The sequence below is a fragment of the Gadus chalcogrammus genome, chromosome 6, assembly GCF_026213295.1.
Source record: "Gadus chalcogrammus isolate NIFS_2021 chromosome 6, NIFS_Gcha_1.0, whole genome shotgun sequence".
Lineage (NCBI taxonomy): Eukaryota > Metazoa > Chordata > Actinopteri > Gadiformes > Gadidae > Gadus > Gadus chalcogrammus.
Genome location: NC_079417.1, coordinates 26,276,518 through 26,298,542, shown reverse-complemented (window position 1 = coordinate 26,298,542; position 22,025 = coordinate 26,276,518). Strand labels below are relative to the sequence as shown.

Genomic DNA, 22,025 nt, shown 5'->3' with positions numbered 1-22,025 from the left:
AAGTAATCATCCTTGAGATCCAGGGATGTGAACCAATCGCCCTCTCTCACACACCGGAACAACGCTCCGACAGTGAGCATTCTGAACTTCCTCGTGGAAACGGATCTGTTGAACACGCGAAGATCCAGAATAGGTCTCTTTTCCCCTGGCTTCTTGGAAACCAGGAAGTAGCGGGAATAAAACCCTAGTTGAGACTCGTGGGGGGGAACGACAGTGATGGCCCCCTTTACCAAGAGACGTGTCACCTCTGCTGCCAGAGCCCTGCTCGCAGCCGGGTCCCGTAGCGTGGTCTCCACCAACCCCATAAAGGGTGGGGGACGACGCTTGAACTGTATGGGATGGCCCCATCTCAACGTGGTGTCCAACCACGATGGCAGAACGCACCGCTCTTGCCAACACGCATAGCGGTCAGAGAGAGGGCGAGCCAACAGCTGAGGAAGACCGTCCAGGAATAACCCGTATTCCTCTGCCCCTACCGCCTCCACACTGCGTGTGAGCCAAGGGGGGCTTCCCATGAAAGGGAGGAGGCTCAGCGAGCGTAGGTGACGTACCAGATCCAGCCGCTGTAAAAACAACGAGCTGTCTAGACGTCGCGCTCGTGCCCGCTGAACAGGGAGCGAGCCGTCCGGCCGCCGCACCTGTGCGCATGTGCTGTCCGCAGGCTGTAGCCACAGCGCGCGGACCCGTCTCCTCACCTATAATGTGGGGAACTGGGAGACCGGTACAACAACGAGTGCAACGAGTCTCTGATCCGTCCACGAGGCTCCAAGGGACGCCGCTTCTTAGAAGCAGGTGAACCAGAGGCCATGTGAACACGCCGTCCGACCGCCACCCTACAGCCACAGGGCTGAGAGGGGGGAAGAGGCAACATGGTGGAACGCACCACAAGCGTAGGACGCAGGTGGCCTGAGGAATATCGGTCTTTAGGTACCATGTAGCCTACCGGTGTTCGGCCGAACGGTCTTTACTTTTTATTTTTTTAATAGGGAAAGAAAAAGTAGGAGCAAGCTTCCGGAACTTACCGGTCCGTGGCGCTGCTCTACCCGGCTGCTGCGGAACCGGGGCTGGAGTCTGAGGCGGCCCCCTGGAATGCTGGGACCGGCCTGGACCCCGCCTCCTCCCAGCCTGCTGGTGGGAGGAGCCCGTGAGAATCGCCCCGAACCGGGAACCATTCTCACGGACTGACTGCTGGTGCGCGAGCACCTCGGAGAACCGGGGACCAAATAGGCCATCAGGCGCTAGTGGACCCTGGACGAGGCTGGCCCGCTCTCGTTCCTGCACCGCAGTGTGGGAGAGCCATATGACCCTTTGAATCATGGTAGCCCACGCCATATGCCGGCCGGCCGAAACGGCCATCGGCTGGCATAGCTGGAGGATGGCGCTGGAAAAAGCGGGAAACCGCCAGCCATCTCGCGGCTTCCTCCGGGCCGTAGGCCTCCCTGTCAGCAAACAAGGAGACCATGCCAGAGGAGAGCAGGGCGATGTTGTTGACAGCCGCCGCGGATTGCCTCCAATCTGCTTCTGGAGGCGGTCGGGGGGCAGCGGCTTTTCGTTAGGGTGCCATCCGGCGCCCGGACAGAAAAGCGCTGCCAGTGGAGGCTCCAGGCGAGGGATCCCCCTCGCTTACCGGAGCCTTCAGGGTAGAAGGGTCCCCACCTGCAGCAGTAAACAAGTGCTGCACAGGCGGGAACAAGGGGTAACCCACCGGGAAGCAGATGGGGTGCGAAAGCACTCGCCCTGCATATCGTCAGATACGGGGGCGAGAGGCGGGGCCGGCATGGGAAACCCTTTGATGGCCGCCGCCTCACCCATGATCTCCCCGCGACGGTGGCGGTTGTAACCGAGAGCGGGAAAAACCGGACGCCGAGTCGCCGTCCATAGAGGCGTCGTCGTCGGCGTCGATGATGCCATCGCGTCAGGTCCACCGCAGGGGAAAAGAAGAGATGCCTGGAGAGGATCCCCTCTTCAGGCAGCTCCCGGCAGGCGACACAGGAGACGGGGGCCGCCATAGCAGCCTCGGCGTGGTCGGTGCCGAGGCACACAGAGCACGCCAAGTGCCCGTCACCCGGTGCCAGGGAGGCGGGACAGGAGGCGCAAAGGAGTCCTGTAAAGGACCTAGCTCCAGGAGCGCTCTCAGGTGGCCCTGAAAAGGGGCCGTTTGTCCGCGGCCTCGCCCGAGCCGCTGCCACCGGCTCGGGAGATCCGTGTTTAAGTCTTCATCTTCTTCTTAATAGTTCTCAATTTCTCGCTGATAAGCACAAGTGCTGAAAGAAAAGGGAGGATGAGCGACGGTATTCACCGCGCTATATACACGATACCGTGGGAAATGTGGGCGGTGCCCACGCTGATAGGTTGGCGCGCACGGGACAAGCCCATAAGGCGAAGCCTAGACGGCGTAGCCTACATGAAATAGAACATTACTACCTCAAACTTTCTGATCCGGACTTGATACGTCCTAACATACGTAATGTGACAAAGTAATAATCACGGATGCTAAATCAATCCGGGTCCTATAAAAATCTGCTGATGAAGGAATATGTATCTAGATTTTCATTACTTGAAGGAAGTTTTCATCAAGAAAATATTTTGTGTCAAACATCAGAATGTCTAACCTTATTTAAGGGTGGTTGTGATAACTTTTCATCTAAATATTTTGCACCAGATCACAAAGCTTAAACATAAATACAAATTATATAATGTTTTTGGAATATTACTTTATTCTTTTAATGTGTAACTTCATCATAAAAAAAAAAGTAAGAAACATCACCATAATATAATTGTAACATTTTGAAAATTCATATTCACAAAATGTGTTTCCTGAGCCCTGGTCTTGTCCTCCTCAATTAACGTGGAACCCTATTCACCAAATGAATGTCTGTACAGTCATACTGGTAGCTCTCAACAAATTAATCAGTCTCCTAAGTTGCTACGATGTGTTGCATCATCTGACCATTGGTGGTTGCAGTTTTTTTTAATCAAAAACAACATCTCAATGTCTTGATCGGTGGTGTGTTAATGAAGAAAAGTGCAGTTGAAACGTGCAAATCGCCAAAGAAAGGTATTGATGGGACCGTTACTCACACAGTGAGTCAAATCATATATATTGTCACCTCGCTTGCTCATTTCAATGATCTTTCCAAGTTTCATGCAAATGATGAAACGTTTGTTCACTGCTTTCCGTGAAAGGCGCAGCCAACTTGTTACGACTGGTGCCTCAGACTTTCTGATCATGACTTGAGATCTTCTCCGCCAAATGTTGGCAAATTGTGTTAGTCCTGCTTATTCCTTTCTGTTAGGCTATCTAATAACTAGTGGTGCCGAGATGATGCCTCACGAAACGTCAAAGCCTCGCAGCCAGATGAACCATCAAAGTGGTTGGACCTCGAAGCTTCAACTGAGTACGCTAGGGACACCTAGTGGTGAATGAAATTATGATGAAAGAAAGAGTTTCCTGTCACACTCTACGTCATTTCGCCTATGTGAATCCTACTCGATACGGAGCTTCGCTGGGGGAGGAGCCGAGGTACTCGCGATGCCTCGACGCAAACCAGAACATCACTAATAATAACATGTGACAAGTTCTAACACATCCCTCTGACGGACATACATGTTAATTTGCATTGGCCTACCTGCTTCTAGATTTTCATTGCTAAAAATAAATTATTTCTTAAATCAATGATTTGATGTTAATCAAATGGCTTCTATGCTACATTTTTTGCAACATAACACAAAGCTAAAATAAAAAGTGCAATGTTTTATATTTATAATACTGATTCTTCTGATTTGTAACTTCATTATTCCAGATGAAACATTTGAGAAACATTTCTATACCATATTTGCAACATTTTATTCATTATTCATAAAAGAAATCGCATGTTTTTCCTGAGCCCTGGTCTTAACCAAACCCTGATCACCTAAATGAAGTCACTATAATAAATTAATACTGGTAGCAAGCTCTCAACAAACACATTGATCTTTCCTAAGCTTCATGAAGACGCTGAAAGATTTGTTCACATACGTTTGCGCTGTCTCTACGATGAGTTGCCTTGAATCTTCTGATCATGACTGGTTGCAGTTTTTCCGAAACATAGGCTAACACTGTATTGTTGCAGTGCATTTCCTTGCACACATTTATAAAATATTGGTGTTAAGAAAGCTATATGGGCTATCTTTAATGAGGAAAAGTCATCTGACATTTTCGGAATAATGAATGGATCTATGTTCAGGCAGAATGGAAATTTGAAACAAGAAACATACAGGCCTATCCAATGCATTATTAAGAATGGGAAAATAACTTTTTTTATTTCAAGTATTGCTGAATTTTGTCCCATAGAAGTGCATCTCTCCTGAAGCACACTTTTTTTTTATTATTATTCCGAAGGAAATCCTAAATGAATTTTTCGCTGTGACCATTATGTACAGTGTCAGTAACTCATACAAACTGTCACCTCACTCAGTTGCAGGTCCTGATTTTTCCATGTTTCATGCATATGATGAATGGTTCATTCACAGGACGTCTGTGACAGGCGCAGCCATCTTGTTACGATGTGTGCCTCAAACTTTCTGATCCAGACTTGAAACGTCCTAACATACGTAATGTGACAAAGTAATAAACACGGATGCTAAATCAATGCGGGTCCTAAAACAATCTGCTGATGAAGGAATATGTATCTAGATTTTCATTACTTGAAGGAAGTTTTCATAAAGAAAATATTTTGTGTCAAACATCAGAATGTCTAACCTTATTTAAGGGTGGTCGTGATACCTTTTCATCTAAATATTTTGTACCAGATCACAAAGCTTAAACATCAATACAAATTCTATAATGTTTTTGGAATATTACTTTATTCTTTAATGTGTAACTTCATTATAAAAAAAAAAAGTAAGAAACATCACCATAATATAGGCCTAATTGTAACATTTTGAAAATTCATGTTCACAAAATGTGTTTCCTGAGCCCTGGTCTTGTCCTCCTCAATTAACGTGGAACCCTATTCACCAAATGAATGTGTGTACAGTCATACTGGTAGCTCTCAACAAATTAATCAGTCTCCTAAGTTGCTACGATGTGTTGCATCATCTGACCATTGGTGGTTGCAGTTTTTTTTAATCAAAAACAACATCTCAATGTCTTGATCGGTGGTTTGTTAATGAAGAAAAGTGCAGTTGAAACATGCAACTCGCCAAAAGAAAGGTATTGATGAGACCGTTACTCACACAGTGAGTCAAATCATATATATTGTCACCTCGCTTGCTCATTGCTATGATCTTTCCAAGTTTCATGCAAATGATGAAAGGTTTGTTCACGGCTTTCCGTGAAAGGCGCAGCCAGCTTGTTACGATTGGTGCCTCAGACTTTCTGATCCTGACTTGAGATCTTCTCCGCCAAATGTCGGCAAATTGTGTTCGTCCTGCTTATTCTTTTCTGTTATATAATAACATGTGACAAGTTCTAACGCATCCCTCTGACGGACATACATGTTAATTTGCATAGGCCTACCTGCTTCTAGATTTTCATTACTAAAAATAAATTATTTCTTAAATCAATGATTTGATGTTAATCAAATGGCTTCTATGCTACATTTTTTGCAAAATAACACAAAGCTAAAATAAAAAGTGCAGTGTTTTATATTTATAATACTGATTCTTCTGATTTGTAACTTTATTATTCCAGATGAAACATTTGAGAAACATTTCTACGGAAGAGGATTAGGGCCACACATGTAAAAAAAAATTAAGTTCTGACTTTATTCTCAGAATTCTGAGAAAAAAGCCAGAATTCTGACTTTAATCACAGAATTCTGACATTAATCTCAGAATTCTGAGATAAAAAGTCAGAATTCTGACTTTAATCTCAGAATTCTGACTTTTTTCTCAGAATTCCGAGATTAAAGTCAGAATTCTGAAATTAATCTCAGAATTCTGAGAAAAAAGTCAGAATTCTGACTTTAAAGTCAGAACTACGGGTATCTGTAAGGACCAACCTCCGTGGGAGAGACAGTTTGCTTAATGCAGTAGGAGGAAACCTATGGAAAGCCAAGAAGGCCACAATCCGGCCCTAGAATGGCGCGGCAAAAGTGCACGTCCCATAGCCAACTCACCAAGCCCACCAAGTCCAGTATTCAGAATTCAAAGCATTTATTCACAAATACGTTCTATTTTTTTGACAAGCGGAGCCGACCGTCCTGTGCAAGTATGCAAATTAGCCATGTGCGCCAAACAGAAGATAGACGCAATGTATAAACTGATTGTTGTGCATTGTTGTGGATATGTAGGCTGGTTAGTTGTGGTTGTTTGTGGTCTTAGTGAAACAGCTTTGCCTTGGAGTTGGAGAAGTTGGAGTGATTGTGTGAATGTGCGAGAGAGAGCGCACCTGCCGTGGTGATGTTGGGCTTGTTGTGGGCTTATATGTGATCAATGATGTATCTGTCTGATCGTATTAGCTGTAGATGGATGGTTAAATAATGTCACAAGATCGGTCATACTGCAGGCTCTCATTTGCAAATGCACTGATTGTGTGCCCGTCTCCAATATGCTATATACCTGGCATTTATTCAGTTCATGTTCTTCTGAGTGCGCAAGAACGGTGCCAATTATTGTCGTGTTTGCATTGTAATGCACAACTTTGCCCCTCCCTGTTATAAAATAACGTGAATCCCAACAACTTTAGCCAATGCAGGCTCCTATTGCTTTACCAGTGTGTTTAACGTGTGTGCGTGTGTGTGTCTGTGTGTGTGTGTGTGTGTGTGTGTGTGTGTTGTCATGTAGGCTACAGATATAGATTGATTGTCTTGGCTTGCTTGCATCCATTAAATATTGTAATGTTATGGCCTAGCTGGCTACTGCATATCGAGAACAATCTGGGGATGAGGGCATCCCCGAATATTGACGGGTATTTCGCACACTGCCATCTCAATATGACTAATAGCCGCGGCTATTAGTTCCGTACGGATTCCGTACGGAATTCTTGCACTTTTACCGCGCCATTCTAGGGCCGGATTGTGGCCTTCTTGGCTTTCCATAGGTTTCCTCCTACTGCATAAAAAAAAGTGTCTCTCCCACGGAGGTTGGTCCCTACAGATACCCGTAGTTCTGACTTTAAAGTCAGAATTCTGACTTTTTTCTCAGAATTCTGAGATTAAAGTCAGAATTCTGACTTTTTTCTCAGAATTCTGAGATTAATGTCAGAATTTTGACTTTAATCTCAGAATTCTGAAAAAAAGTCAGAATTCTGACTTTAATCTCAGAATTCTGAGAATAAAGTCAGAATTCTGATTTTAATCTCAGAATTCTGACTTTTTTCTCAGAATTCTGAGATTAAAGTCAGAATTCTGAAATTAATCTCAGAATTCTGAGAAAAAAGTCAGAATTCTGACTTTAAAGTCAGAACTACGGGTATCTGTAAGGACCAACCTCCGTGGGAGAGACAGTTTGCTTAATGCAGTAGGAGGAAACCTATGGAAAGCCAAGAAGGCCACAATCCGGCCCTAGAATGGCGCGGTAAAAGTGCACGTCCCATAGCCAACTCACCAAGCCCACCAAGTCCAGTATTCAGAATTCAAAGCATTTATTCACAAATACGTTCTATTTTTTTGACAAGCGGAGCCGACCGTCCTGTGCAAGTATGCAAATTAGCCATGTGCGCCAAACAGAAGATAGACGCAATGTATAAACTGATTGTTGTGCATTGTTGTGGATATGTAGGCTGGTTAGTTGTGGTTGTTTGTGGTCTTAGTGAAACAGCTTTGCCTTGGAGTTGGAGAAGTTGGAGTGATTGTGTGAATGTGCGAGAGAGAGCGCACCTGCCGTGGTGATGTTGGGCTTGTTGTGGGCTTATATGTGATCAATGATGTATCTGTCTGATCGTATTAGCTGTAGATGGATGGTTAAATAATGTCACAAGATCGGTCATACTGCAGGCTCTCATTTGCAAATGCACTGATTGTGTGCCCGTCTCCAATATGCTATATACCTGGCATTTATTCAGTTCATGTTCTTCTGAGTGCGCAAGAACGGTGCCAATTATTGTCGTGTTTGCATTGTAATGCACAACTTTGCCCCTCCCTGTTATAAAATAACGTGAATCCCAACAACTTTAGCCAATGCAGGCTCCTATTGCTTTACCAGTGTGTTTAACGTGTGTGCGTGTGTGTGTCTGTGTGTGTGTGTGTGTGTTGTCATGTAGGCTACAGATATAGATTGATTGTCTTGGCTTGCTTGCATCCATTAAATATTGTAATGTTATGGCCTAGCTGGCTACTGCATATCGAGAACAATCTGGGGATGAGGGCATCCCCGAATATTGACGGGTATTTCGCACACTGCCATCTCAATATGACTAATAGCCGCGGCTATTAGTTCCGTACGGATTCCGTACGGAATTCTTGCACTTTTACCGCGCCATTCTAGGGCCGGATTGTGGCCTTCTTGGCTTTCCATAGGTTTCCTCCTACTGCATAAAGCAAAGTGTCTCTCCCACGGAGGTTGGTCCCTACAGATACCCGTAGTTCTGACTTTAAAGTCAGAATTCTGACTTTTTTCTCAGAATTCTGAGATTAAAGTCAGAATTCTGACTTTTTTCTCAGAATTCTGAGATTAATGTCAGAATTTTGACTTTAATCTCAGAATTCTGAAAAAAAGTCAGAATTCTGAGATTAAAGTCAGAATTCTGATTTATTTTCTCTGAATTCTGAGATTAATGTCAGAATTCTGAGATTAATGTCAGAATTCTGACTTTATTCTCAGAATTCTGAGATTAAAGTCAGAATTCTGACTTTTTTCTCAGAATTCTGGGAATAAAGTCAGAACTTAATTTTTATTTACATGTGTGGCCCTAATCCTCTTCCGTACATTTCTATACCATATTTGCAACATTTTATTCATTATTCATGAATGAAATCGCATGTGTTTCCTGAGCCCTGGTCTTAACCAAACCCTGATCACCTAAATGAAGTCACTATAATAAATGAATACTGGTAGCAAGCTCTCACCAAACACATTGATCTTTCCTAAGCTTCATGAAGACGCTGAAAGATTTGTTCACATACGTTTGCGCTGTCTCTACGATGAGTTGCCTTGAATCTTCTGATCATGACTGGTTGCAGTTTTTCCGAAACATATGCTAACACTGTATTGTTGCAGTGCATTTCCTTGCACACATTTATAACATATTGGTGTTAAGAAAGCTATATGGGCTATCTTTAATGAGGAAAAGTCATCTGACATTTTCGGAATAATGAATGGATCTATGTTCAGGCAGAATGGAAATTTGAAACGTGGGAAGAAACATACAGGCCTATCCAATGCATTATTAAGAATGGGAAAATAACTTTTTTTATTTCAAGTAGCCTATTGCTGAATTTTGTCCCATAGAAGTGCATCTCTCCTGAAGCATACTTTTTTTTTATTATTATTCCGAAGGAAATCCTAAATGAATTTTTCGCTGTGACCATTATGTACAGTGTCAGTAACTCATACAAACTGTCACCTCACTCAGCTGCAGGTCGTGATTTTTCCATGTTTCATGCATATGATGAATGGTTCATTCACAGGACGTCTGCAGGCGCAGCCATCTTGTTACGATGTGTGCCTCAAACTTTCTGATCCGGACTTGAAATGTCCTAACATACGTTATGTGACAAAGTAATAAACACGGATGCTAAATCAATGCGGGTCCTAAAATAATCTGCTGATGAAGGAATATGTATAATCTAGATTTTCATTACTTGAAGGAAGTTTTCATAAAGAAAATATTTTGTGTCAAACATCAGAATGTCTAACCTTATTTAAGGGTGGTTGTGATACCTTTTCATCTAAATATTTTGTACCAGATCACAAAGCTTAAACATCAATACAAATTCTATATTGTTTTTGGAATATTACTTTATTCTTTAATGTGTAACTTCATTATAAAAAAAAAAGTAAGAAACATCACCATAATATAGGCCTAATTGTAACATTTTGAAAATTCATGTTCACAAAATGTGTTTCCTGAGCCCTGGTCTTGTCCTCCTCAATTAACGTGGAACCCTATTCACCAAATGAATGTGTGTACAGTCATACTGGTAGCTCTCAACAAATGAATCAGTCTCCTAAGTTGCTACGATGTGTTGCATCATCTGACCATTGGTGGTTGCAGTTTTTTTTAATCAAAAACAACATCTCAATGTCTTGATCGGTGGTGTGTTAATGAAGAAAAGTGCAGTTGAAACATGCAGCTCGCCAAAAGAAAGGTATTGATGAGACCGTTACTCACACAGTGAGCCAAATCATATATATTGTCACCTCGATTGCTCATTGCTATGATCTTTCCAAGTTTCATGCAAATGATGAAAGGTTTGTTCATGGCTTTCCGTGAAAGGCGCAGCCAGCTTGTTACGATTGGTGCCTCAGACTTTCTGATCCTGACTTGAGATCTTCTCCGCCAAATGTCGGCAAATTGTGTTAGTCCTGCTTATTCTTTTCTGTTATATAATAACATGTGACAAGTTCTAACACATCCCTCTGACGGACATACATGTTAATTTGCATAGGCCTACCTGCTTCTAGATTTTCATTACTAAAAATACATTATTTCTTAAATCAATGATTTGATGTTAATCAAATGGCTTCTATGCTACATTTTTTGCAACATAACACAAAGCTAAAATAAAAAGTGCAGTGTTTTATATTTATAATACTGATTCTTCTGATTTGTAACTTTATTATTCCAGATGAAACATTTGAGAAACATTTCTATACTATATTTGCAACATTTTATTCATTATTCATAAATGAAATCGCATGTGTTTCCTGAGCCCTGGTCTTAACCAAACCCTGATCACCTAAATGAAGTCACTATAATAAATTAATACGCATCTCTCAACAAACACATTGATCTTTCCTAAGCTTCATGAAGACGCTGAAAGATTTGTTCACATACGTTTGCGCTGTCTCTACGATGAGTTGCCTTGAATCTTCTGATCATGACTGGTTGCAGTTTTTCCGAAACATATGCTAACACTGTATTGTTGCAGTGCATTTCCTTGCACACATTTATAACATATTGGTGTTAAGAAAGCTATATGGGCTATCTTTAATGAGGAAAAGTCATCTGACATTTTCGGAATAATGAATGGATCTATGTTCAGGCAGAATGGAAATTTGAAACGTGGGAAGAAACATACAGGCCTATCCAATGCATTATTAAGAATGGGAAAATAACTTTCTTTATTTCAAGTATTGCTGAATTTTGTCCCATAAGTGCGATCTCTCCTGAAGCATACTTTTTTTTATTATTATTCCGAAGGAAATCATAAATGAATTTTTCGCTGTGACCATTATGTACAGTGTCAGTAACTCATACAAAGTGTCACCTCACTCAGTTGCAGATCGTGATTTTTCCATGTTTCATGCATATGATGAATGGTTCATTCACAGGGTCATCTAAGAGTGCAAGATGTCCCAGGGTGGGGTGTGGTGGAGATGAGGATGTTTCACATTTGTTGTGGTCATGTGGGGTGGCTCGGAGGGTTTGGCGCTTATTGGGGCCATGGCTGGGTGACCTGTTTAGAGTCCCAACGGAATCAGATGTCCTGTATGGGGTTATAAAGAGTGGTAACGGTAAGGGCTGGGAAAGATGGTGGGCCTTGATTAATTGCACAAAAGAGTCGATGTGGAGGTGTCGTAACCTAATGGTGTACAAGAGCCTTTTGTGTTCAGCGGAATCAATCGTTAATTTGAGCATAACCTTGGTAAAGGATTATGTGTGGAGGGACAAGGAACGATATGGAATTGTGGTATGTAAGGAACTCTGGAAAATAGAGAACACTGAGTTATGTAGAATTTTGTGTTAACATTTGAATGCGTTGACCTTGCTGTAAAATGTAACTATTTTGCTTGTTAACCTTTGAATGTGTTTTGACCTTGAAACCAAAAAATGTAACTCTGTGCCTGACTTAAATAAACGCCTAAAAATTGAAAAATTGAAATTGGTTCATTCACAGGATGTCTGTGACAGGCGCAGCCATCTTGTTACGATGTGTGCCTCAAACTTTCTGATCCGGACTTGAAACGTCCTAACATACGTAATGTGACAAAGTAATAATCACGGATGCTAAATCAATGCGGGTCCTAAAAAAATCTGCTGATGAAGGAATATCTATCTAGATTTTCATTACTTGAAGGAAGTTTTCATAAAGAAAATATTTTGTGTCAAACATCAGAATGTCTAACCTTATTTAAGGGTAGTTGTGATAACTTTTCATCGAAATATTTTGCACCAGATCACAAAGCTTAAACATAAATACAAATTATATAATGTTTTTGGAATATTACTTTATTCTTTTAATGTGTAACTTCATTATAAAAGAAAAAAGTAAGAAACAACACCCTAATATAATTGTAACATTTTGAAAATTCATATTCACAAAATGTGTTTCCTGAGCCCTGGTCTTGTCCTCCTCAATTAACGTGGAACCCTATTCACCAAATGAATGTCTGTACAGTCATATTGGTAGCTCTCAACAAATTAATCAGTCTCCTAAGTTGCTACGATGCGTTGCATCATCTGACCATTGGTGGTTGCAGTTAGTGATGGCAGTGTGACACTGAAGCTTCGATAAGTGCTTCAAACCAACTCCCAAGAAGCACTGCTTCGAAGCTTGCTTCAGAGCAAAAAAAACACGTGACATGTGACGTCCGAAGCAGCAACTGGTTCGTTGCCTGAATGAATCACTTGACTGGTCCGCGGCTCGGTGGAGGAGCTTTGAGCAAAAAAAAAGAAACCGACTCAATCCATAAGGCAGCCTACCTCAATACAAATCTTTGAGTGTCTAACCCCATCCCACATAATCACCCCCTAGAGTTACTCAAGCACACCCAACCAACCTTGTCCGAAGCCAGCTGGTCACCGCCTAACTATTTAATGAAAAAAGAAAACACAATCGATGCTACAATCGTTTACGGGAGTTGTGCATAGTAGGGTATGTATGTAATAGATCAACATAATTTAGCGATTTGAGTAGACTAGGGGATAACACACTGACTGTGGAGTGGAGGACCCGGGTTCGAATCCCATTCTTGGGTGGTAAGTTTTTATATGCTGTTTCAATTATATCCTAGCCTACATCAGTTAGCCTATCTGGACAGAAGGCTAGGCATATCCCTTTAAGAACAATTTAGACATCTGTATTTAGATCAATCTTTATTCGTGAAAAGATCATGCTATTAAGTATTTGGGTTTGTGTGTTTGTGCGTCAAATAGTTTTCAAAGCAGGGATACGTTGAATCCACTGCAGCCTCGAACTTCGCCAGCAGAGGTCGCTGTCACTGAAGCTTCGAGTAATGAACCCATTTTCGAAACATTTGGCTCAACTGGTTCGATGCTTCATAAAAGCTTCATTTGCCCATCACTAGTTGCAGTTCTATTTCATGTAGGCTACGCCGTCTAGGCTTCGCCTTATGGGCTTGTCCCGTGAAAATTCAAACTATGCACCTATCAGCGTGGGCACCGCCCACATTTCCCACGGTATCATGTATATAGCGCGGTGAATACCGTTGCTCATCCTCCCTTTTCTTTCAGCACTTGTGCTTATCAGCGAGAAATTGAGAACTACTATTAAGAAGATTAAATATTCCTTATCTTCTTAAGAAGATATTCCTCAGGCCACCAGCGTACTACGCTTGTGGTGCGTTCCTCCATGTTGCCTCTTCCCCCCTCTCAGCCCTGTGGCTGTAGGGTGGCGGTCGGACGGCGTGTTCACATGGCCTCTGGTTCACCTGCTTCTAAGAAGCGGCGTCCCTTGGAGCCTCGTGGACAGATCAGAGACTCGTTGCACGAGCCCGTGGATACGGCCGCTTGTACCGGTCTCCCAGTTCCCCACATTATAGGTGAGGAGACGGGTCCGCGCGCTGTGGCTACAGCCTGCGGACAGCGCATGCGCACAGGTGCGGCGGCCGGACGGCTCGCTCCCTGTTCAGCGGGCACGAGCGCGAAGTCTAGACAGCTCGTTGTTTTTACAGCGGCTGGATCTGGTACGTCTCCTACGCTCGCTGAGCCTCCTCCCTTTCATGGGAAGCCCCCCTTGGCTCACACGCAGTGTGGAGGCGGTAGGGGCAGAGGAATACGGGTTATTCCTGGACGGTCTTCCTCAGCTGTCGGCTCGCCCTCTCTCCGACCGCTATGCGTGTTGGCAAGAGCGGTGCGTTCTGCCATCGTTGTTGGACACCACGTTGAGAAGGGGCCATCCCATACAGTTCAAGCGTCGTCCCCCACCCTTTATGGGGTTGGTGGAGACCACGCTACGGGACCCGGCTGCGAGCAGGGCTCTGGCAGCAGAGGTGACACGTCTCTTGGTAAAGGGGGCCATCACTGTCGTTCCCCCCCACGAGTCTCACCTAGGGTTTTATTCCCGCTACTTCCTGGTTTCCAAGAAGCCAGGGGAAAAGAGACCTATTCTGGATCTTCGCGTGTTCAACAGATCCGTTGCCACGAGGAAGTTCAGAATGCTCACTGTCGGAGCGTTGTTCCGGTGTGTGAGAGAGGGCGATTGGTTCACATCCCTGGATCTCAAGGATGATTACTTCCACGTCCCTGTTCGGCAGGCGCACAGGAAGTTTCTCCGCTTTGCCTTTATGGGGATGGCATACGAGTACCAGTGTCTGCCGTTCGGCTATTCCCTGACTCCGCGCACCTTCTCGAAGTGTGTGGACACGGCGTTGGAACCGCTCAGGCGTCAGGAAAAGAGGATTCTCTTCTACCTAGATGACCTGCTTCTTCTGAGCAACTCAGAAGAGACCGCGAGAAGGGACACCATGTTGGTGATAAACCATCTCGCCTTCCTGGGTTTTGCCATCAACTGGGAGAAGAGCTCCCCGCTCCCCAGCCGGCAGACAGTCTACTCAGGGGTTTGCCTAGACTCAGCCACCATGACTGCGATGCTTTCGCCTCCTCGGCGAGACGCCATCCTGTCGACGCTCTCTCGTTTTCGCGTTCGCAGAAACGTGACCGCACTGTCCACCATGCGCCTGTTAGGGCTGATGGCAGCTGCCCGCCCCGTGGTCCCCCTGGGTCTGCTTTTTATGCGCAGACTCCAGCGGGGGTTTGCTCGCCAACGGTTAGACTCCAGGCGACACAAGCTCAGGGTGCTCCTCGTTTCCCGTTCGGTGTCGCCAGACCTGGAATATTGGAAAAGACCCTCCGCCCTTCTCAGGGGTGTTCCCCTGGGCAGGGTGGCGTCCTACGTAGTGGTCTTCACAGATGCCTCATTGACGGGTTGGGGAAGAAACGTGCCTCTCTCACTCGGTCGGGGACGAGTGGCGCACGCCCACTACAGCACACTTAAATGTGTTGGAGCTCGACGCTGTGAGGAAAATGCTGTTGCATTTCTTTCACCTGGTGCGCGGCCGCTCCCCTGCTCTCCACCGAAAGGCGGTCGAGCTCTGGCTTTGGGCTCATCAGTATCTCCTCAGTCTGAGAGCCCTGCATATCGCGGGCGCTCAGAACTTTGGGGCGGACCTCATGTCTCGAGGCGGTCCCCACCGAGACGAGTGGCGGTTACATCCCGACATTGTCAGACTGATCTGGCAGAAGTTCGGGACAGCACAGGTGGACCTCTTCGCGTCCAGGGAGAACACGCACTGCAGGTGGTGGTTCTCCCTCAGCCCTCGGGATCTTCCCCCGTTGGGGGTAGATGCGTTGGCACACACACCTTGGCCGCGGGCTCTCTTGTATGCGTTTCCCCCGCTCCAGCTGATCCTTCCTCTTCTGGAACGGGTCAGACAGGAGAGTCTGTCCCTGATATTAGTGGCCCCGGAGAACCGTTCAGCTCTGTGATTTCCAGAGCTGGCCGCGCTCTTGCGGTCAGCGCCGTGGCCAGTACCGTTCAGGCCGGATGCGCTCTCACAGGCCCACGGGACGGTGCACCACCCGCCCGATGTCTCGGGACGGCTGTTGGTTTGGCTCCTGAGAGGTTGATTCTGCAGGGCAAAGGTTTGCCTGAGACGGTTATCAACTCTATTCAGAGCGCTCGTGCGCCTTCTACTTCTTCCCTCTATTCGGCGAAGTGGTGCGCCTTTCCACCTCAATGCGAGGTGGGAAGCGTGCTTTCGTTTCTGCAAAACTTATTGGAAAAAGGTTTGGCCTTCTCCACTATCAAGGTCTATGCGGCAGCCGTTTCGGCTGGCCATGCAGGCTGTGATGGTGGACCGATCTTCAGCCATCCACTGGTCAAGAGATTCTTGCGTGGGGCTAGACGGGTTAGGCCTGTTTTCACGCGTGCTTACACCACGCTGGGATCTCCCCACCGTGTTGCGCGGATTGTCCAGGGATCCTTTCGAGCCTCTTTCTCAGGCCCCCTTGGATGCCTTGTCATTTAAGACGGCACTCTTGTTGGCCTTGGTTTCTGCCAAGCAAGCCGGTGAGCTAACCACTCTGTCTGTCAGCCCGAGTTGCTTGTTGCTAAACGAGGACAGCTCCTTTGCGTTGCTCAGACCTAATCCTGCGTTCCTCCCGAAGAACATTAATAGTTATTTTCGGTCGAGGGATATTGTGCTTAAGGCTTTTCACCCCCCGCCTCATTCTGATGAGGCGGAGGCGGAGTTGCATCTCCTATGCCCGGTTGGGCGTTGGCTATGTACGTGAATCGCTCGGCCGCATTCCGCTCCACACAACAGTTGTTTGTGTGTTATAGCGACGCTAGCAGGGGCCGCGCTCTCTCTAAGCAGCGGTTTTCTCGCTGGGTATGTGAGGGTGTTTGCTTAGCCTACTCTCGGCAGGGCTTGGCGCCACCGTTGGGCGTTAAAGCTCACTCCACACGGAGCGTGGCCGCTTCAACGGTTCTACTCAAGGGCGTTTCGGTGGAAGACATCTGCGCGGCTGCGTCTTGGCCTTCCCCCGGCCCCTTTGTCCGTTTGTACATGTTAGACATGTCCAGGGGCTCACTCTGTAACTCTGTGCTAGAGTCCGGGACCCCTTTTACGGCTTAAGAATATAGACATGTTCTTTAAAGCGGCGTGGTTGAATTTCCTCTCGCCGGCTGGCGAGTTGGACTTGATTACCAGTCTCACTCTCCCACCTTTTTTCAAATGAAAAACAGGCTAGGGAGGTTTTTCTATTGGCTCGCCAATTGTCAGGTGGCTTGGTTTGCCAGTGTGGCACTCCCGCCGTTTTTTCTTCTAAAAACGGCCGAGAGAGTCCCCTTATTGGAGAGCCGGATTCTGTGGCTCCGCCCCCGGTAGTAGCGGACCTAATAGAAACCGTGTTGCTCTGGTTTTTTTCTTTTCCTTTTCATGGGTTCCATGAAGCATGGATTAGAGCCGGAGTCTTTACAGACTCACTTTTTTCTCCCTTGATCATTGCCTTGCTTGATCTAGGAGGAATTAGTTTTTTATTAAGCTGTTGTGTTTTACACTTCCTTGGCTTTTTTGAGTCTTAATGTGTTCTGGTGACTTAGGTCGTTTTGACTGGGGTCCAGCAGGAGTACATTGATCGGGCTCCGCTCGCAGCTTCACCTTAGCCTATAAGGCGAAGCCTAGACGGCGTAGCCTACATGAAATAGAACGATAGTTATGTTATTATAACTCTAGTTCTATGATTGTAGGCGTAGCCGTCTAGTTTCCCACCTGCTGTACCCTCCAAATGCTGAAAGAAAAGCGTGGAGGATGAGCGACGGTATTCACCGCGCTATATACACGATACCGTGGGAAATGTGGGCGGTGCCCACGCTGATAGGTGCATAGTTTGAATTTTCAGCGCGCGCAAACGCGCACATGGGACAAGCCCGTAAGGCGAAGCCTAGACGGCTACGCCTACAATCATAGAACTAGAGTTATAATAACATAACTATCGTTATGGTTTGCGTGGAGGCATCGGGGCGTGTGTCGAGTACCTCGGCTCCTCCCCCAGCGAAGCTCCGTATCGAGTAGGATTCCCATAGGCGAAATGACGTAGCGTGTGACGTTCGAGGCTTCATCTCGGGCTGTTCCGCGATATGGGTTCACAATTGGCACATTTTTACAAAAAGAAGACCCTACCCTGTTCCAAGATCACTTTTATGGCTATGTAATTAATCACACGCATTCTCAGTCATTATGCAGTTCTATTATTACAATTATTAGTAGGCTACTGTAGTTATAAGACAATCTATTTTGCCCGGGATGACTTAAAATCTTTGTCAAATGATTTGTTCTCTACCATGAGCTCGGGAGATATTTATGAACGACACACGTATCACTGAAATGACTTTAATTCTTAAACGTTTTGATGTTGTATGAAGCAAACACCACATCTTCACAGGAAACTCTTTCTTTCATCATAATTTCATTCGCCACTAGGAGTCCCTAGCGTACTCATTTGAAGCTTCGAGGTCGAACCACTTTGATGGTTCATCTGGCTGCGAGGCATTGACGATTCATGAGGCATCATCTCGGCACCACTAGCTTGAGGCACACATTGTAACAAGATGGCTGCGCCTGTCACAAGGTCCTGTGAATGAACCATTCATCATATGCATGAAACATTGAAAAATCACGACCTCCAACTGAGTGAGGTGACAGTTTGTATGAGTTACTGACACTGTACATAATGGTCACAGCGAAAAATTCATTTAGGATTTCCTTCGGAATAATAATAAAAAAAGTATGCTTCAGGAGAGATGCACTTCTATGGGACAAAATTCAGCAATACTTGAAATAAAAAATGTTATTTTCCCATTCTTAATAATGCATTGGATAGGCATGTATGTTTCTTCCTACGTTTCAAATTTCCATTCTGCCTGAACATAGATCCATTCATTATTCCGAAAATGTCAGATGACTTTTCCTCATTAAAGATAGCCCATATAGCTTTCTTAACACCAATATGTTATAAATGTGTGCAAGGAAATGCACTGCAACAATACAGTGTTAGCATATGTTTCGGAAAAACTGCAACCAGTCATGATCAGAAGATTCAAGGCAACTCATCGTAGAGACAGCGCAAACGTATGTGAACAAATCTTTCAGCGTCTTCATGAAGCTTAGGAAAGATCAATGTGTTTGTTGAGAGCTTGCTACCAGTATTAATTTATTATAGTGACTTCATTTAGGTGATCAGGGTTTGGTTAAGACCAGGGCTCAGGAAACACATGCGATTTCATTTATGAATAATGAATAAAATGTTGCAAATATGGTGTAGAAATGTTTCTCAAATGTTTCATCTGGAATAATGAAGTTACAAATCAGAAGAATCAGTATTATAAATTATTATGTTCTTCAAGGAAAGAGGGGTCGAATCCAAAGGAATAGCTTTAAAGATACTTTATTTGTATAAAGTATTTTCGGTATGGTAAACTGATGCTCTGAAGTTAAGAGAGATTGAAGATGTGCCTTAGCACGTGCGAGAGTGTTCTCCTAGCTGGTCCAAGACATTAACCCACCGATGCCCTAGCGCAGCCTGAAGAATTCTACCTGTCTCCACGATGTGGAGGCTTTCTTATGGACTCGGAGGACCGGAAGACTTGGAGAAAACCGGTGGGACGTAATCCTCGGTTTTCCTCGCTTGGTCTGTGGTGCTGCCCTCTGTGGATAAAGTATCTATTGCAGCCTTCAGTAAGGCTCCCCTTGTGGCTATGCATGGTATTTACGGCTAATATGTTTGGTCTTCATTGGGTCTATGTGTGGGTAGCTTAGATTCTTAAAATACGTAACAAAATATAAAACACTGCACATTTTATTTTAGCTTTGTGTTATGTTGCAAAAAATGTAGCATAGAAGCCATTTGATTAACATCAAATCATTGATTTAAGAAATAATTTATTTTTAGTAATGAAAATCTAGAAGCAGGTAGGCCTATGCAAATGAACATGTATGTCCGTCAGAGGGATGTGTTAGAACTTGTCACATGTTATTATATAACAGAAAAGAATAAGCAGGACTAACACAATTTGCCGACATTTGGCGGAGAAGATCTCAAGTCAGGATCAGAAAGTCTGAGGCACCAATCGTAACAAGTTGGCTGCGCCTTTCACGGAAAGCCGTGAACAAACCTTTCAACATTCGCATGAAACTTGGAAAGATCATAGAAATGAGCAAGCGAGGTGACAATATATATGATTTGACTCAAGTGTGAGTAACGGTCTCATCAATACCTTTCTTTTGGCGAGATGCACGTTTCAACTGCACTAATCTTCATTAACACACCACCGATCAAGACGTTGAGATGTTGTTTTTGATTAAAAAAAACTGCAACCACCAATGGTCAGATGATGCAACACATCGTAGCAACTTAGGAGACTGATTAATTTGTTGAGAGCTACCAGTATGACTGTACACACATTCATTTGGTGAATAGGGTTCCACGTTAATTGAGGAGGACAAGACCAGGGCTCAGGAATCATATTTTGTGAATATGAATTTTCGAAATGTTACAATTACGCCTATATTATGGTGATGTTTCTTACTTTTTTTTTTTATAATGAAGTCACACATTAAAAGAATAAAGTAATATTCCAAAAACATTATATACTTTGTATTGAGGTTTAAGCTTTGTGATCTGGTGCAAAATATTTAGATGAAAAGGTATCACAACCACCCTTAAATAAGGTTAGACATTCTGATGTTTGACACAAAATATTTTCTTTATGAAAACTTCCTTCAAGTAATGAAAATCTAGATGCATATTCCTTCATCAGCAGATTTTTTTAGGACCCGCATTGATTTAGCATCCGTGATTATTACTTTGTCACATTACGTAGGCCTATGTTAGGTAGTGATGTTATGGTTTGCATCGGGGCGTGTGTCGAGTACCTCGGCGCCTCCCCCCCAGCGAAGCTCCGTATCGAGTAGGATTCACATAGGCGAAATGACGTAGGGTGTGACGTACGAGGCTTCATCTCGGGCTGCTCCGCGATATGGGTTCACAATTGGCACATTTTTACAAAAAGAAGACCCAGTTCCAAGATCACTTGAATGGCTATGCAATTAATCACACTCATTCTCAGTCATCATGCAGTTGTTCTATTATTACAATTATTAGACATTCTATTTTGCCCGGGATGACTTAAAATCTTTGTCAAATGTTTTGTTTTTCTACCTTGAGCTCGGGAGATATTTATGAACCGCACACTCACACGTATCACTGAAATGACTTTAATTCTACTTAATTCTCAAATGTTTTGATGTTGTACGAAGCAAACATCACATCATCACAGGAAACTCTTTCTTTCATCATAATTTCATTCACCACTAGGTGTCCCTAGCGTACTCATTTGAAGCTTCGAGGTCGACCCACTTTAATGGTTAATCTGGATGCGAGGCCTTGACGTTTCATGAGGCATCATCTCGGCACAACTAATGTTAGGACGTATCAAGTCCGGATCAGAAAGTTTGAGGCACATATCGTAACTAGATGGCTGCGCCTGTCACAGACGTCCTGTGAAAGAACCATTCATCATATGCATGAAACATGAAAAAATCACGACCTACAACTGAGTGAGGTGACAGTTTGTATGAGTTACTGACACTGTACATAATGGTCACAGCGAAAAATTCATTTAGGATTTCCTTCGGAATAATAATAAAAAAAAGTATGCTTCAGGAGAGATGCACTATGGGACAAAATTCAGCAATACTTGAAATAAAAAAAGTTATTTTCCCATTCTTAATAATGCATTGGATAGGCCTGTATGTTTCTTCCTACGTTTCAAATTTCCATTCTGCCTGAACATAGATCCATTAATTATTCCGAAAATTTCAGATGACTTTTCCTCATTAAAGATAGCCCATATAGCTTTCTTAACACCAATATGTTATAAATGTGTGCAAGGAAATGCACTGCAACAATACAGTGTTAGCCTTTGTTTCGGAAAAACTGCAACCAGTCATGATCAGAAGATTCAAGGCAACTCATCGTAGAGACAGCGCAAACGTACGTGAACAAATCTTTCAGCGTCTTCATGAAGCTTAGGAAAGATCAATGTGTTTGTTGAGAGCTTGCTACCAGTATTCATTTATTATAGTGACTTCATTTAGGTGATCAGGGTTTGGTTAAGACCAGGGCTCAGGAAACA

The 22,025-nt window shown here is 44.2% G+C and overlaps 2 non-coding genes across 2 annotated transcripts; both read left to right on the top strand.

Annotated features, from left to right (window-relative positions):
* The first annotated feature begins 5,266 nt into the window (after positions 1-5,266).
* LOC130384990 (small nucleolar RNA U13) lies at positions 5,267-5,365 on the top strand. The gene has a single exon (XR_008895958.1). It is a non-coding gene; the product is annotated as a small nucleolar RNA U13 (small nucleolar RNA).
* Positions 5,366-10,304: 4,939 nt separating this feature from the next.
* LOC130384993 (small nucleolar RNA U13) lies at positions 10,305-10,403 on the top strand. Its single transcript, XR_008895961.1, has one exon. It is a non-coding gene; the product is annotated as a small nucleolar RNA U13 (small nucleolar RNA).
* Positions 10,404-22,025: the final 11,622 nt, after the last annotated feature.